Below are 18,010 nucleotides of genomic sequence, written 5' to 3'. Positions count from 1 at the left end.
AACAGCATACAGAGATGAGGTAGAACGGCTGTCCGCATGGTGTGAAGACAACAATCTATCTCTCAATGTCAACAAGACAAAAGAGATAATTGTGGGCTTCAAAAAATCACATCCTCCCACATTCCCACTCAGCAGCAATGGTTTAGATGTGGAGACTGTTAGGAGTACCAAGTTCCTCAGTGTGCACATAACTGAGGAACTTATGTGGACGCATAACACCTCATCACTAATCAAGAAAGCCCAGCAGAGACTACACTTCCTGAGGCGGCTGAAGCTAGCAAGTCTTCCCCCTTCCAACCTCACCATGTTTTACAGAGGCACCATTGCGAGTGTTCTGACCAGCTACATCACTGTCTGGTATGGCAACTGCGACATATCCAACCACAAGCACCTGCAAAGGATAGTGAAGACAGCAGAGAACATTATTGGGGTGTCTCTCCCTTAGAGGCAGAAGAGATGTCCTCCTGGCAGGTGCAATCAACCCTCATCCCTCTTTTTTTTACTTTGATTTTGGAAATAAATAATAACTTTAAGAGATCATAGTTAGGCTTTGTGAATATGGCTCCCTTCTAAGCCCAGAAGGGTTATGCAATTTTATTTTAATTTGTTTTATTGAGGTACTTTATTTTTTGTTATGCAAGTACATTTGTAATGTTTAAATTAGTTTGTCATATTTTGAATACAAATTTTTTCTTCTCTTGTGCCTATACCCTTCTGACTTTATATATTTTATGCACGCTGAAAATTAAACATAAACATGTGTTTGAATTCCAACTTTACTACAAATATATATATTTTTCTTGCTACATTCAATGAGCAAACTTTGTTTTATTTCCAAATGTGATTAAGAGCGGAAAGTGCCCAGTTAAGTGACACAAATGTGATAACAGTATACTGTACATTGTAATCTCATTGACAATGCTGTCATCCTGTGAACGAAAGACAGTATAGATCTATTCATTGCAGTGTTTATTTTTACACTGTAATAATTTTATAGACATTAAAATGGCTTATTTTTTTCTTAGTTTTATTTATAATTCTTGGACTTAACTCATTTAATTTCAGTCTTTTTCAGGAGTGTTAACTTATCTTCCTACATCGTAAAGTCACAAGTAGACTGCAAAGTTTCTCCTCGCTAGTGTTTAAATCTAGCAGTGCCATGCTGATATTTCAGTATGCTGAGAATGCATTCAGACTTCTCTTTCTGGGCATACACACAGTCAGATCTAAAAACCAGGCTTTATTAGTCAGTCCAAGCTGATATTGGACCAGCAGCCTCACACATATTCCAGTAATCGAACTAAGATAGCATTTATTATATAAACATCCCTGTACTCAGAATATGCATAAGCTATTCATTTGAAGAATGCCTAGAGTAAATTAGGTGCAGACAAGACCATTTGCCTATTAGGGAATTCAGAAGCTACTTTTTAGTGAAGTTATTTTATAATGGGCTTTCAGATAAAAAAAAAAAATAGTGAGTTATTCAAATGCAATGTGGAGGTAACATTAGATGAGGTGTTAGTACTGACTCAAAACATTTAAAGTGATAAGAGACAGTTGAAAAAAAAAAAGCACTAGAACATTTATGTTTTAAGAAGTCAAAAAAAAAACAAAACAATGCTTATGCAGGGCTTTGTTTTTATTATGGAAAAACTGGGCCTTTAGTGGCTAAACGTCCAAAGTTACAGGAAAATTATTACCTAAAACCTGAACTTATTGCTTAGGACCAAACTGTTTTCCCCTTGTTTATGAATGCCTTTACATCAGTCGTCTTGTTGTTCTCAGGTCTCCACATTACCACCTATTGTATGTATTCTGAGTTTTCAAGATCTTTCGCTATTGACCTTTTGCCAGGGGTAACTTTGCACAAGGAATGTATGTACACATTGTCTTGTACTTAAACTAAGATTATGGACAGTTACATTGCTGAAAATATGGTAATAGGATTTAGTGTCCATTCTGATAGTGCTATTGCAGCAGGATTTTTTTTTTTTTATTTAATTTATAAATATATATATATGTGTGTGTGTGTGTGTATATATATATATATATATTGATTGATTTTCATCATCGCTACAACCTCATTCATATCATGGATGGTGATGAGAGGCAGACTGCATTTATTACTGTTTCTGTCATTATGCATTCCTCATGATGCTGTATGGTTTAGCCAAATGCTCCAAATGTTTTTCAGTCATTTGTAAACAACATTGTTTGTACTTTTACTCATACATTTATCTCATATTGGGGTAATCTCATATTATCCACGTTAAAGAAGTGTTATCCCCTTAGTAGAACATGCTTTTGCTAATTTAGAGAAATTAGATTTTTAACAGTCTCCCGTTTTGTTTCTCAGTTATTGTATGAACTGTACAGGTTTTGAGGTGGACCTAAGGAAAGTCTCAGCTATTATGTCCTGGAAGCTTCCTGAATGTCTCAAGAAAGCTTAAGCTTTTTGGGGTTTGCAAATCACTATAGATGATTTATTACATTTTTTTTTTTTGTTCATTGATTACTTCAATATTGAGTCTTACCAAAAAGGGTGTGAGAAATTTCATTTAGACTTCTGAATCCCAGTCTTGCTTTTGAAGTTATTATGAGTAAACTTGCATCTGCTCTCTGATGTCTCACTCTCTCTGCAAGTGTAAGTAGATGTGTCAAGTATCAGGGTTGGGGTGGAGATTTCCTAACACATTCCCGATGTGGATAAAGTGTATCACCTGTGCACATGTTCTTCTAAAAACTAAAAAAAAAAAAAAATTGTGGGTCTCGCAAAAAAAAATTGATGATTATGATGTGGGTTCTAAGGAATTATTGGCTGTGAACTACACACTGGAAGACTAGTACCATTAACTGGAGGATGCAGCTCAGTTCTTTGTCATTTGTACTGATGACAACAGTACTTTAAAAACTGCAAGTCATTTGATTTTTATTTTTTTTTTTTAAATCTCTTTAAGCTTTGACATCACTTATCACCCTGGTAAATACTGTATAACTTAAAGTCAGAGGCTTTGTCTAGAATTTTAAAACTAGATGGAGTTATATCTGAATTTGAAAATAATATTCCTTTGTATCATTTTTTGGTTTCATTAATCCCTTCTGGAGGCTTGGGCATAGTGTCCTGTCCATGCTAACATTCCAGAAGGTAATTTGCTCATCTCTGATCAGGCTGTGAGGCAAGGCCTGAATCTGGATCATAGTCTTTCCTTTTTTTAGTCATCTGTGAATTATCAAAACCCAAAATTATTAAAGCGATTTTTAGTTGGACTATTGGGACAATAAGTTTCATTGTAAGGTTAAGTCTCAGTCAGGTGTTTGTTTAGTAATTTTGCAGCCTATCCCTCCTCCCTGGGGAGGAAGTCAGTCAACTTAATAACTGATCCGCTCCCTTCTGAGAGTCATTGTCTATTTGAAGACCACCCATTTTTGCCTTTAAAATCTATTTATTCTGCCAAGTGGTTGTTAGTTTTTTGTTCCTCGTTATGAATGAATTCAAAATCCAAAGCATTTTAGATTTCAGAGAGGGAAGTACTATAATGTACTAATACTTCAAAGGTTTATGGTCCAGAGACCGCTCCTAAATTGCAACATGTAATTTACCATACATGATCCACGTGTTTTGTGATATATTTTATAAATGCTTCCTTTATGAGGGTGGTCATGTAGAATACATGCAATCTTATGCATTGAAGGTTTTTATATAAATGGAATCAAATTTGTTTTTTATGAAAATTTTGAATGGAAGAGAATAAAATCATTATTTTTATCAAAATTTTTATATTTATGTAACATCTTAGTACTAGTCCCATAATCATGTCATCAGAGAGAGAGAGAGAGTATGCATACTATAAAAAAGGAATGCTTCAAGAATCATTACTAGTGGTCATTGTTCTCTGAATCAAATTAGAGTTGTTTCTGTGAATTTCTGTGAATATTACAATTTCAAATAAATATCAAGTTTAGTAAACATTTAAATATTTGTTTTCTAGCTTGGTATTAAACATACATGGCAGGAACCATATTTGAAAAGAAGCCAGTCAACAGAGTGCCACACTTATGCAGATGCAAGTACACCTTACAATGAACTATTTTTTGTTGTAATGTAACCGGATGTTATGCCTCTAGACTGTAAAAGGCATTTTGCATACTCCTTAGACCCAAATTGAATGTGGCTGGTGTTCTTATTACATAAGGTCACATTTATTTAAACATGTATTTTTTGGGAGAACAACTGCCTGACTAACTGGAAGATTTTCACACTTTGAAATGTTTTAAATGTATTTATTAATTTTTCCTTTATCTAGAAGGCATATATTCAATCAGGCAACACCTGAAAAAAATGGAAAATGTCCTGTTTCTTTAAATGGAACATTATTTTTTGTAAATTTTTTTATTTTTTTTTTTAATACAAGGGTGTGATGTACATTTTAATAAAATTTAACTAACTAAATTTGAGCCCATCCACCTGCAGTAGGGATGATTTTATATCTAGATATTTTCAGTTCGTAATTTGTTACACTACAATCCCACTGTCACTGCATTATTTCACTTGGGATAAAGGAAAAAACAATATTTTTAAAATCCCATTATTAAATATACAGCTTCAGCTAATGAAGAGAGGAGAAAGAAAGTCTCTGCTTAGATGTGAAGTATACTGTGAGAGGTATTGATTTTGTTCCTGTTGCAGTATTGAACTTTTTCCCCATCTAATTGCTGCTTACAGGTTTCTTAATGCAGTTGGGGCTGTTGACAGGAGTTATTTCTGCTCTCCCTCTATTGTTAAAGCTCTTTTAAGGGCAATGGTTTCACGGCTTGTTACTGGGGAATCAATGTGCTTATCCGTATAAGATCAAAGCCCATATTCTGCTTTTTTGCGTCATTTGCCTAATTTCTCATCCATGGAATACATCCTCCACTAAGAGAAGAAATCTGTAGCTAATGAATTAATTAACTTTGGCCTCTCAATAATATATGTGCCAATATAACATCCATGTCTTTTAAATTAAATGTTCAAGACACTTTGTATTTTGTGTGAATTTTCATGATTTAAAATATATTTATTATAATTAAGTTCAGCTGGGTTTATTCTTGCTAAGTGATCTTTTATTTAAAAGCCCAGTGTGCTACATAATAATTACATGTACAGTGTACAAAATTAAAAATATGTGAAACATATACTATGTGTGGTTCCTGAGTTAAAAAAGGTATACTGATCAGAACACAAAATTTTATGGAATGACAAAACTATACTTTTAGCTTCTGTGCTTTCACAGAATGTTGTGAATTTGTTTTAGACTATAAGATGGGAAATAATCTTGTGTAGTGGGGATTAAGTCACTTCACTATGTACCAGCTACATGCAAAGTTTCAGCAGCTTAGTAGAGTTGATCATCCTAGATCTGCTCAGGCTTTACAGTCCAGAATATGACCTGCACATTAGACTGGTCCATCTAGTAAAACATCTAAGCGACATTCTAAAATCATTACACAGGTAAACAATAGCAGTTACATTTGGATAAAAGACATCAAAAAACCTATCCATCATTAATAATGATAATACATTTCATTTATATAACACCTTTCTTAGGCTAAAAGTGCTTCAGAAATATTTAAAAGGTTATAATAGGAATAAAAAAAATGTAGAAAAGACCAAATAAACAATATTGGACTCAACCTAATGTCAAACTACGTTGTATAAACACCAAATAAAATATAAAAGATTGATGCAGGGTACACACAGTTATGAATTAGAATATGAATCCATAAATGGGAATCCAAAGGCAAAATACTAGCAGAAAAACATGAACATAAAACATAATGTGTGATATGCTGTATTTTTATAAACACCTGTTTAGAGGGGTTGAACTCACAGAAACTTAAGAATGAGAATAGAAGTTAAATGCCTTCCTGAATAAATTTGCTTTTAAGTTTCCTTTAAAAAAAAAAAAAAAAAAGTCGGCAGATTGTTTTATTTTAGGGAGGTTATTCCCAAGTTTGGGCTTATTACATCTGTCAGCCATAGAGCACAAGTTAACTTGGGGCATAACACGATTTCCAGCACCTGTAACACAAGAATAGCCACACAGAACTGTAGTGCTCCAGGAGGTTACTGATGTAGTCCAGTGCAAGGATTATTTTAAAACTTTATAGGTTAACAGTAGAAACATGGATTCACTTCCATAACACACATGAAGTCAGTGAAGGTGAAACAGAATAGGTGTTATGTGCTTAATGTGGGTCTGAGTAGGGACATTTGCTGCAGAGATTTGATCCAGTCAGGCGAAGATATTCAGATGAGAAAGTGCAGTTTCTAACAGAGTGTTACAGTACTCTGTACAGGAAATGATAAAGCGTATGCAATCTTAAAAGTATCAAAAAAGGATAGGAATGAGGGAACATGGAATATGTTGCACAGGTGTAAGAAATAACCTCCTTAAAGGATTTATTTGGCATTTTTTTAGTAAGGATTATTTCTTTACAATCATGGTACGTATTAATTTGCCAACTGATATCCATCCATTTTCCAACCTGCTGAATCTGAACACAGGGTCACGGGGGTCTGCTGGAGCCGATCCCAGCCAACACCGGGCACAAGGCAGGAACCAATCCCGGGCAAGGTGCCAACCCACTACAGGACACACACAAACACACCCACACACCAAGCACACACTAGGGCAAATTTAGAATCGCCAATCCACCTAACCTGCATGTCTTTGGACTGTGGGAGTAAACCAGAGTGCCCGGAGGAAACCCACGCAGACACGGGGAGAACATGCAAACTCCACGCAGGGAGGACCCGGGAAGCGAACCTGGGTCTTTCTAACTGATATTTTGCAGTGTGAAAGTGAAAGCATTTTTTATAAATTTTAAAAGATATCTAACCTGCACTTTAAGGGTACTTACTAAATATGTCAGTTTTTTCAAGCCCCAGGAGTGTTACTGAGTATTGCTCCATATCTTGAGATTGTGCGCACATGTTGTAAAATAGCATATCCATGTGTGGGCAGATACTGAGGCTAGGAATCTGCGCAGGCAATCGGAAGGTTGCAAGTTCAATTCCCATAAACAGCAGAAATAATTCTACCCTGTTGGGCCCTTGAGCATGGCCCTTAACCCGTTATTGTTTTGTCCTGGTTATGATGTTAATCTGCATCCAGCCCTGCAAGCAGCTTCTTGGGGGTGGTGGCAGGATTGGCACTCCAGCCACAGTGTTTATATATTGAAAAAATGAAATCTTGTTTTCAGTGTGATGCTGAGATGTCACCACACTGGGCGGTTCATCGTTTGGTAGGTGCAGCAATTTCCTGTAATCAGAGCTTGCTCTTAACCCCTATGCCTCTGTATCCATGTAGAAGAATCCAAGAAGCAAAACATTTTTGTGAAGTTCAACCATTTAAACAAGAGACCGACTGTGCATTTCCCCTTACTGTTTTGGAGTCGTCTGTGACACCTTTCAGTCTCAAGTGTGTGGTTTCTCCAGTGTATCCATTTCACCTGGTAGAGCCACCTCCTCATAGTGCTGTGCAGTATATTGCCTATACCAGTAGTGGTTTTACACAATAATAAGGATTTTTTTGAAGCTTCAGGAATTTTGTCAAAAGTCCGCCCACATTGTCTACAGTAAGAAGCTTATCCTTACCTCAAGAGAGCAGTGCCAGAAATCTATGATAAAATAGAAACTTGTCACAAGCATATGACTCAAACACAGAAGGCTTGTTTTCTTAAAGTAAAACTTTTGCTGCTTTAAAGTGAGTATATTCAGTAAGCTTTAAGGTGTTTCCTTTCATTATCCCAGTACTCTTAACCTCCATTATAAAAACAAGACCAAGAGAGTTTTTCTCATCCCTTGTGAGAGATGGACATCTAGAACAGAGCTCCACTGGTAGCTGCCTTCCTTTTTTATATATACTATCATGCAGAGGTATGCTGTTTTTAGTCAACCCAAGAGGATTTAATTACAAGTATTCACAAGTATATACAAGCATGAGCAGCAGACCAAGGGTTCAGAAAGAGAAGGAAAAGATCAGGCTTCATCAGAGGGTAAACTGAGCTCAAGTTCATGATATAGCCTGCCAGAGACAGGTGAAGGAACGGATCTGTTGGCACCTCGCGCTGCAGCATCACCTCCAATCAAGAGCAAAACTGCAAGTAAGGCGGACAGTGAGAATTCAACGATTTTGGGCAGATTATCAGACCTGAGCATAGCCTCTCTGTCCCTCCTGTCAACTACAATCAGACGTGAGTCAACAGCAACAACTCCAACCAAATTCACAGCTCCATTATTGGAGTGTAGAGAAAGATGGAATTGAACTGTTTAAGCTGAAGTAATAAATAATGTACTCCGGGGGGAATATAAATTATATCAAGTATGAAATAAAGAAGGATGTACACAAGAGAAATGACAAACTGCTTAAGGATATTAAAGACCAAGAGATACATTTACATAATAACTAATAAAGACATTCTAGCAAGAATTGACAAAAAAATACAGCAGATTGAGTATGTTTCGGAATAAAATTAGTGTACCTGGTGCTCAGCTTGAAGAAGTTAAGCAAATATTTACAATTTATATTGAAGAAGTTAAAGAATTGACAAAAAAGCAACTACTGTAGAATCCAAATGCAAAATGCTCGACAATAAACTAAATGCACTGGAAGATATGTAAGGAATAACAACAGAATCGAAGGTCTTCCTGAACACTATGAAAGTCCAATCCCAGTGTAATTCATAGCTGAAACATTCTTTCAAATAATTGGAAATCTTACTGCAAATGGGACTGTTTTATGTATTATCAGATGTAGTATCTGATCCTGAAGGGCAATATGTCATGATGATGGGTAGTTTATTTCGATCTATAGTAATTTTGATAAAATATCTACACATCTAATGTAGATGATAGAGATTTCATCCAAAATGTATTTGCATCTATTTCTAATGTGAACACTCAAAATTATAATGGCTTTGTGTTTTAAATCCTAACATGGATAGGTCTTCAACTACAGTGGACATGACATCTAACACTATAAAAATAACTGTTTGTAATAGATCATAACTTATCAGACCCATGGAGATTTTAAAATTCCAACTCAAGATCATATACCACCTTCTCACCAGTACATCCTAGTTACTCATTGCTCTTTACAGTTGCCAATGGCCATTCACTTTTGAAATGTATCAGAGATAAAAGGAATTACCAGAGAAGGACTTAAGCAGAAAATATCACTATATGTAGATGATCTGGTACTGGATATTTCAAACCCACAAGCTTCTGTACCAGCAGTCCTTAATTTTTAAAAAATATCTAGACTCAAAATTAATTTGAACAAAAATGTGCTTTTTCCCAGTAAACTAGCACACAATATTAGACTGGACACCTTCCCATTGATTTTAGCAGATCAGTTCTAATACCCTGGGAGTTAAATATCACACACAAATATAAAGATCTTTTTGAACAAAAGTTTGCTATCTGTATGGAAAATATTAAATAAGATGTGAACAGATGGTGTGGTGTACCCTCCTGTGGTATAGCGGGTCCACAGCTTCAAAAAAATGGCCATTTTTTAATAAATCCAGATAGCTGTGTCAGTCTCTGTGAGTGCCATTGCACGACTGCAGGGAGCTAATGAGGTAATTGAGGCGAGTGTTCTCAAATTGCTTCATCAGCTTCCTGCAGTGTGTGATTCAGGAGCTGCGCCCATGGAGCCAGAGAAGTACGTCCGGCACAAGGAGATCGAGGATTGAAGTTTGGGAAAGAGAATTGAGGTTAGAAGACTGAAGAAGCAATCTCGGGAGGACAATCTGGCAGCCTGGAAGGGGAAGGAAGCACGAGCTGGGGCCCTGTGAAGGAGCGTAGGCTGTGGCGCTCTAGGGGCTAGATCGTCCCACTGAATAATGGTGTCGAGTGGGGCGAGCAGGACAGATGACCTCCCTGTGTATCCGAGGTACAACTGCGGGAGCGCAAAGGAAGACTGGAGGAGAGGTGACCTTGGACAGTCTGGCTGCGCATTTTGGAGGCAGGAGTTTGTGGCTACTGAGTCTCCGCCGGCTACATGAGTAATGGGTGAGCTAGGGAGACAAAGGAGGAGGTGGGCTGAAATTGTGAGAAGCTAAGGACTGCATTTTAACCTCTGCTTTTATTGGATTTATTTATTAAAGATTTTTATCTTCACTTTTCACTTGGTTTTTGTGGATTTATTTATGTACTGTTTGTAGAACACTGCACAGTGGACACTTTTGGTTTTGTTTTTGACTGTTTTTAATAAAAAGCACTTTCCACCATCCCCTTGCTCCATCATTTGCCACCCATTTGTCAGCTCATCTCGGTCATGATTGTTGGGTTCTAGAGGCTCCCATATGTGAAACAGGAATCTGGTGGGGACCCGCACCGTAACACCTCCATTTCACTATTTCAGAGCATCCCCATATACATTAACAAATTGTTCTTTAAGAAATTAGATTCAATCATAAACTCATTTATTTGGAATTCGAAACATCCACACATCCAAAGGGTAACTCTACAACAAGCTATAGCAAATGGTGGCATGGCACAGAAAACTAACCTTAAAAAAGAAGAAAGCTATTTTGAACCAGAAAGGAGGCTTTTTGGGGGCTCTTTTTAGTGTCGCCCTGCCATTCATATCCAGCTTATTAGCTTCTAGAGCATAAACATGGAATACACTCAAAAAATGTATTCAGTACTACAGCAACTAATGTCTCTTTTTCAGCAAAAGAGTGTTAACCCGAATGATCTCGAGCGTCGCAGAAACTGAACTGGACAAGGAAATGAGAAACGTCCTGCAACGCTTTGATATAGGGGCTGACGAGAAGATAAAGCTTTACACCTCTGTCTTACAGAGATATCTAACGTTAGTTAAAAAGGCCAACTAACAGTCTGACACTCGTGTTACCAATGTGTCTGAGGACCAGGTTTGGCAAGAGGTTTTGAGAAGTGCTCCTATAAAAGAAAAGAAATATGTTGAATTTGTTTTACATAAAATGTCTTTCAATCCCAATCACGTGTTTCGGAATAATCGTGGAGAGCTGCTGTTAGAAGGTAATCCTTTGGTCTGCTCCAATATGGTGGATTTGATGCGTAATCTGGCGGGATCTCATACAATACCTGAGCATAGGAGACTGGTGTGGTTGGAAGGAATTTGTAAACGCCATGGCTTGTTTGAACATTCCATTTTCTGTTGTACCTAATGACGAAACAAGAGAACTTAAAATTTTTAGCCCCTACCGCCGGAAACCGAGATAAAGACGACTGGAATGGATTGCTTATTGATTTGTAAAATTTTTTGTTTATTAAATACAATCTTATGTCATTACAGAGTGTCATCATCCTTTAACTGTCTATTGAAATATTTATAGGTCTCTGATCTTTGCATGCAAGGGTACCGATAAAAACAATGTCCCAGTGAAGGAAACCAGGAACGAGCAAATTTAGAGACCATAGCGTCATTATTGTTCACATCATCAGAATACTTTTTTCTTACAGAGGAGTATGGGAGTCCTTTTCTTTTCTGATGCAGATAGAAGTGGCAGTGTTGACCGCATTTGTCCGAGAACCAACTTTGAAGCTGCCGGTTGTTGTGAATGATTTGTTTACGGTTTTTGCTTAAGAAACAGTAAATGTCATTCGGGAAGTAGATAAAGTCCGGAGCATTTCCATAGGAATCAAAAAACTCCCCATTTCTGTCTTCTGTGAGGTAAATCCCCAGCCAGTGTTCTCCAGGTTAGGTTTGACGGTGAGTGTTTACTACAAACATGGCTGGCATGCCGTTATTTTTTTTCCGGTAGTTGATCACACGCCAGCACACCGCGGAAATATCTTTTGGTGTAGGGATCTTGGGACAGTAGTTATGTTAATTGTTTTGTATTCGTGGTGTTTACTATAGTCACACAGAACGTTGCATCTCTATTTGATTTCAATGATGTTATCAAAGACTGCATATGCTATTAGAGTGCCGGTCTGAGGGAGAGAAACCGGAAGCGTAATTCAAATCTCATGTTTTAAGTTTTAACTAATAAAAAATGATCACCGCATTCTTGATCGAGTGTTAGATCAAAAGTAAAAAGAGTATATCCTTGCGAGAACTCTGAACGGGTGATAGACAGAGCTTGATCCTTCAAATGCTTACCAGTGGCCAATACCAGGTTATAGTATTCTCTGGCACTGTTGCCGCTTGCAAAGTCTGGCTGGAATCCGTTCACCGTCCATGTACAGAGCCAGAAACTCTACATCATTATGTTTAAAATTGAACGGATTCCTTGTATAAGAACCTGAAAAGGCCTCATTATCCACCATGCCAATCGCCATATACTTTGGTAGTTGACCCAGAAACAGGTTTTCTTGATTGCATACTTGGATTTCGGCAGGCATACTGAAAACTTTCATATTCACATTTTCCACAGGGTATTTAGCATTGGCTGATGTAAGGGCATGAGTGTGCCCTAATTTCACGGCCGGTGAAACTTTTACTTTTTTTTTTTCAAACAGGGAGGCTGACGTTATGATTACTTTGTAACATTCGGCATCACCAGACATTAAGCAGAATTCATCTTTGTTCCGATCTGTCTCTTCCAATTTAAGTGTATCTTTCCAAAAAAAAAGTCCCGTAGCAAACTGAGACTGAAGAGTCTCCTGGCTGTAATTTAGCAGGCCTTCTAAAACAGCTCTGTAAGGATAACAATTTGAACTCGGTTATATTAGGCAGTCCCCCAGGGTAACATGATCTTGCGAAAACAAAATGGCTATAGGGTAGTTGACAAATCCAACCTTTGCACCGGCAACTATGTTAGTCCCTTCAGTGTTCACTATTTTACCCCTTAGGTGCAGAAGAGTTTTATTCAAGTCAAGGTAATCTTCCCCATTTCCAGCTATGAGAAATTCTAGTGGCGCTACTTCAGAGAGGGCTGAGAGAGGTGGGACTTCAACGTATATACTTTTATCTACACTCGTTTGAGTGAAAGGCACTGTAAACAGGTCCAGTTCAGCTTTGACACACTCTTCGGACATTCTGTGTACATACGAAAATCATCTTCTCTTAAAAAATGTCTCTCTTCTGCTCAATCTCAAGGACTTAGACTCCATCTCTACAATATATAAAATCATTTTACAATCCCTCCCTTTCAAAGATCCAAGAGGACACTGGGAAAAAGATCTCTCAATTAATATATCAGAAAAGGAGTGGAAAGTAGCAATGCAGAGAATTCACTCAAGCTCCATATGCGCAAAGCATACAATTATACAACTTAAAATGATATATCGAGCACATCTGTCTCTACTAAAACTCTCCAAAATGCTTCCAGGGCATGATCCAACCTTGCGATCGTTGCAACCAAGCCCCAGCCTCACTAGGTCACATGTTCTGGGCCTGCACCAAATTAACATTATTCTGGACAAAAAATTTTACTTACCTTTCAGATAGCCTTGGACTCACAATCCCTCCTAACCCATTAACAGCTGTGTTTGGGGTTCTTCCAGAGAGGCTTAAAGTGGAGAAAGACAAACAAATTGTGATTGCATTCACTACTCTCTTGGCACGCAGACTCATTCTGATAAACTGGAAGAACCCAAACTCTCCTCTTTTAAGTCAGTGGGAAACCGATGTGTTATATTAGTTGAAATTGGAAAAAATCAAATACTCAGAGGATCCGTACAGACTTTTTTCAAAACATGGCAGGATCTAATCAGTAATATTTTAAAATAAGTTCATAAAGCACAGAGAATTTATTAATTTAGGTATGTTTACAAGCCTTAAAATTTAACACGGCTTGGCTTACTCTCTCTCTCTCAGGGGTGGGGATTGATCTGTTTTTCTTTTTGTAAAAACTTGATTGCTTTGTATGGATTGTAATAAAATTAATAAAAATAAATTTTTTTTAAAAAAAGTCTCTCTTCTTTTGCCTGCTTTAGGCTTGTTCTTCTTCTGAGAAGTTTAGAAAATGCTGTAAAAATAGCGACCTTACCTTTTTAACTGGCGGGCCTCACACAACCCTGGTGGTCTCTTGCGCTTTGTCTTTCTCATTACCATCAAGCCCGTTCACTCCTGCTTTTCTCTGACTCCCCCAGCCACACTTGATATAGATTTAATATGTAGTTTTGCAATATCAAAGCCCTTTCTCAGGAAAGGTAAAGCTCTTCTAAGCAACTCTCGAAATATACCTCTGATCCCCTCCACCATACTTTACCGGTGATCGGAAGAATCCCGGTAACCCGTTACTCGCTTGGATCTGGTAATATTGTACAGTATACATGGTGTCGGGTCCTGGTAAGACCTCACTGTTTCTGTCGTGCATACAATGCCTGACGGGTCTGAAATGCAACTTCACTATCACCGTACCAAACTGAAATGCCATGTTTTTGTTCTGGCTCGCCTTTATTTCAATAGTCATTGTGTCAAAATGATTCTTGCTGACTGGGGCATAATGAGGTTTGTTGTATGTGATGGTAGTAATTTTATTCGATTGATCCTCTATATGAATGCCCTCAAAAGGGGCATGTAGCTGTCTCCGACTCTCTGATGAGACACCATGTACCCATACATGTACAATGTGTAAAAGCCAGCCCTGATGCCTTGTAAGTTAATCCCTAAGTCTGATCAGGATGTGCTCCTAATATTCTACCCACCTGTCCTTTTAAATGTATAGTTTCATCCTTTTCACCCAGTACCACGTAGACTCTTCTTTCCACTGCATTATAACTGAATTTTACAGGATTCTCAGAAGGGACAGTTCCCGTTGCAACATCTGTCAAAGTGGGTAGGCTTAAGGTTGTCGAATTCATAAAAGACAGTAGGTAGTGAATACCTTCATAATACATGCATGGAATGTAGTAATATTTTTTTTAGCCCATCGCATACCACTAGAGAATGATGATTCGATTATGAGTGTTCTGGATTTTATTGAACATCTTGGGCTTGACTCTCCGGTATTCAACTGTTAAATTTTTCTGGCCAGCCGAGCAATTTGACTAAAATGAGTTGTTTTTTTATTCTTAACTTTCCTTGCCAGTATTTTTTTCAATCCTGTAAATGTCTGTTGTTTCAACCTTAATTTTCTGCAATTCAGGGTTGTAAAAGGGTCCTACAATCTCTTCACCATCGTAGTCTTTCAGTTTGTACACTGCTGCTGCCCTAGGTACCAGCTCAGATACAGTAAAGATTTCATCTGAAAATATTTGTTCATAGCTTTTCTCAAAAGGATATCTGGTTTTAGACACCCTAACTGTATCTCCTACTTTGAACTTAAACAACGGAGGACCCAGGGGGTTGGCTATATCATAAGTTTTTGAAAACTTTCCAGGAATTTAATGTGTTTACATCAGAAGAAGCATTTTTATGCTTCGATGATAACTTTTGCTGTAAGAGTATACTAGATCCGGCAATTTATCGATGTAGGTTCTCGTATTATACGCGCTGAAATATTTCCACATTTGAGATTTTAGTGTGCGGTTAAATCTCTCCATCACGGATGCCTTTAATTCGTTTCCTGTGGTGAAATGTTTTATTCCGCTGCTCTTTAACAGCTTTTGAAAATCTCGGTTGAAAAACTCTTTCCCCTTATCAGTCTGGAGCTTCTTTGGAGCTGTACCGGCGCTCAGAATGTCTTGGAAGGCTCTTGGCTTTCTCATAACTTCACCTTCATTTAATCCTGATACTCTGTATATTCAATTCATTATAATAACTATTCATGGTGGCTCTAAATTCCATACTGACCCCTACTCTCTCTTCTGTTTCTTTTCCCGGTTTTCTATGGTGGCGATCTGCACCATCACCACCTAATCAAAGCACCGTGATATCCTACATTGATGGATTAAAAGCCAGAAGTCTACATGACCACCATCATCAAGTCCTTCCAAGAGAACCCTAAATTCAAAGAGGACTGTTTCATTTATGTTAGGTAGAATGCCCTGGGGAATACTGGGCGGTCCTGTGGCCTGGAACCCCTGCAGATTTTATTTTTTCTCTCCACCCGTCTGGAGTTTTTTTGTTTTTTGTTTTTTCTGTCCTTCCTGGCCATCGGACATTACTCTTATTCTATGTTAATTATTGTTGTCTTATTCTAATTCTTACTTTGTCTTTTATTTCTCTTTTCTTCATCATGTAAAGCACTTTGAGCTACATTATTTGTATCAAAATGTGCTATATAAATAAAAGTTGTTGTTGTTGTCACTTCCTTACCCATTTTGTTCTTCAGGGGCCATACCCACGCGTACTTAGAAAGTATATCAATACAGGTTAACAAATATGTATAACCCCAGTTATGCTCGGACACATTTGTCATGTCTGCTAAATCTATCTGCCAATGCGAATCTACAGGTGCCGGTCATAAAATTAGAATATCATGACAAAGTTGATTTATTTCAGTAATTCCATTCAAAAAGTGAAACTTGTATATTAGATTCATTCATTACACACAGACTGATGTATTTCAAATGTTTATTTCTTTTAATTTTGATGATTATAACTGACAACTAATGAAAGTCCCAAATTTAGTATCTCGGAAAATTAGAATATTGTGAAAAGGTTCAATATTGAAGACACCTGGTGCCACACTCTAATCAGCTAATTAACTCAAAACACCTGCAAAAGCCTTTAACTCATCTCTCAGTCTCGTTCTGTAGGCTACATAATCATGGGGAAGACTGCTGACTTGACAGTTGTCCAAAAGACGACCATTGACACCTTGCACAAGGAGGGCAAGACACAAAAGGTCATTGCTAAAGAGGCTGGCTGTTCACAGAGCTCTGTGTCCAAGCACATTAATAGAGAGGCAAAGGGAAGGACAAGATGTGGTAGAAAAAAGTGTACAAGCAATAGGGATAACCACACCCTGGAAAGGATTGTGAAACAAAACCCATTCAAAACTGTGGGGGAGATTCTTAAAGAGTGGACTGCAGCTGGAGTCAGTGCTTCAAGAACCACCACGCACAGACGTATGCAAGACATGCGTTTCAGCTGTCGTATTACTTGTGTCAAACCACTCTTGAACAAGAGACCGCATCAGAAGCGTCTCGCCTGGGCTAAAGACAAAACTGCTGCTGAGTGGTCCAAAGTTATGTTCTCTGATGAAAGTAAATTTTGCATTTCGTTTGGAAATCAAGGTCCCAGAGTCTGGAGGGAGAGAGGAGAGACACAGAATCCACGTTGCTTGAGGTCCAGTATAAAGTTTCCACAGTCAGTGATGGTTTGGGGTGCCATGTGATCTGCTGGTGTTGGTCCATTGTGTTTTCTGAGGTCCAAGGTCAACGCAGCCGTCTGCCAGGAAGTTTTAGAACACTTCATGCTTCCTGCTGCTGACGAACTTTATGGACATGCAGGTTTCATTTTCTAACAGGACCTGGCATCTGCACAAAGTGCCAAAGCTAACAGTACCTGGTTTAAGGACCATGGTATCCTTGTTCTTGATTGGCCAGCAAACTCGCCTAACCTTAACCCCATAGAAAATCTATGGGGTATTGTGAAGAGGAAGATGCAATACGCCAGACCCAACAATTCAGAAGAGCTGAAGGCCACTATCAGAGCAACATGGGCTCTCATAACACCTGAGCAGTGCCACAGACTTATTGACTCCTTGCTACGCCGCATTGCTGCAGTAATCCAGGCCAAAGGAGCCCCAACTAAATATTGAGTGCTGTACATGCTCATACTTTTCATGTTCATACCTTTCAGTTGGCCAATTTCTAAAAAATCCTTTTTTTGCATTGGTCTTAATTGATATTATAACTTTCCAAGATACTGAATTTGGGACTTTCATTAGTTGTCAGTTATAGTCACCAAAATTAAAAGAAATAAACATTTGAAATACATCAGTCTGTGTGTAATGAATGAATCTAATATACAAGTTTCACTTTTTGAATGGAATTACTGAAATAAATCAACTTTGTCATGATATTCTAATTTTATGACTGGCACCTGTATATACGAGGGGGACCCAAAAATAACGGAATTTTGTTGTTGTTAGGTTGGTACTTGTAGTATGTGGTTTGGCCGCTAAGGCGATC

The 18,010-nt window shown here is 37.9% G+C and overlaps 1 protein-coding gene across 7 annotated transcripts in view; it reads left to right on the top strand.

Moving 5' to 3' along the window:
• LOC120529409 (myosin VIIA and Rab interacting protein) overlaps positions 1 to 18,010 on the top strand; it is a 544,611-nt gene that overhangs the window by 460,041 nt on the left and 66,560 nt on the right. The gene's annotated exons all lie outside the window — the stretch shown is intronic.

This window comes from Polypterus senegalus, chromosome 5 (assembly GCF_016835505.1).
Source record: "Polypterus senegalus isolate Bchr_013 chromosome 5, ASM1683550v1, whole genome shotgun sequence".
Taxonomy (NCBI): domain Eukaryota; kingdom Metazoa; phylum Chordata; class Cladistia; order Polypteriformes; family Polypteridae; genus Polypterus; species Polypterus senegalus.
Note: the sequence above shows the minus strand (reverse complement) of the source record. Positions and strands in the feature narration are given on the sequence as shown.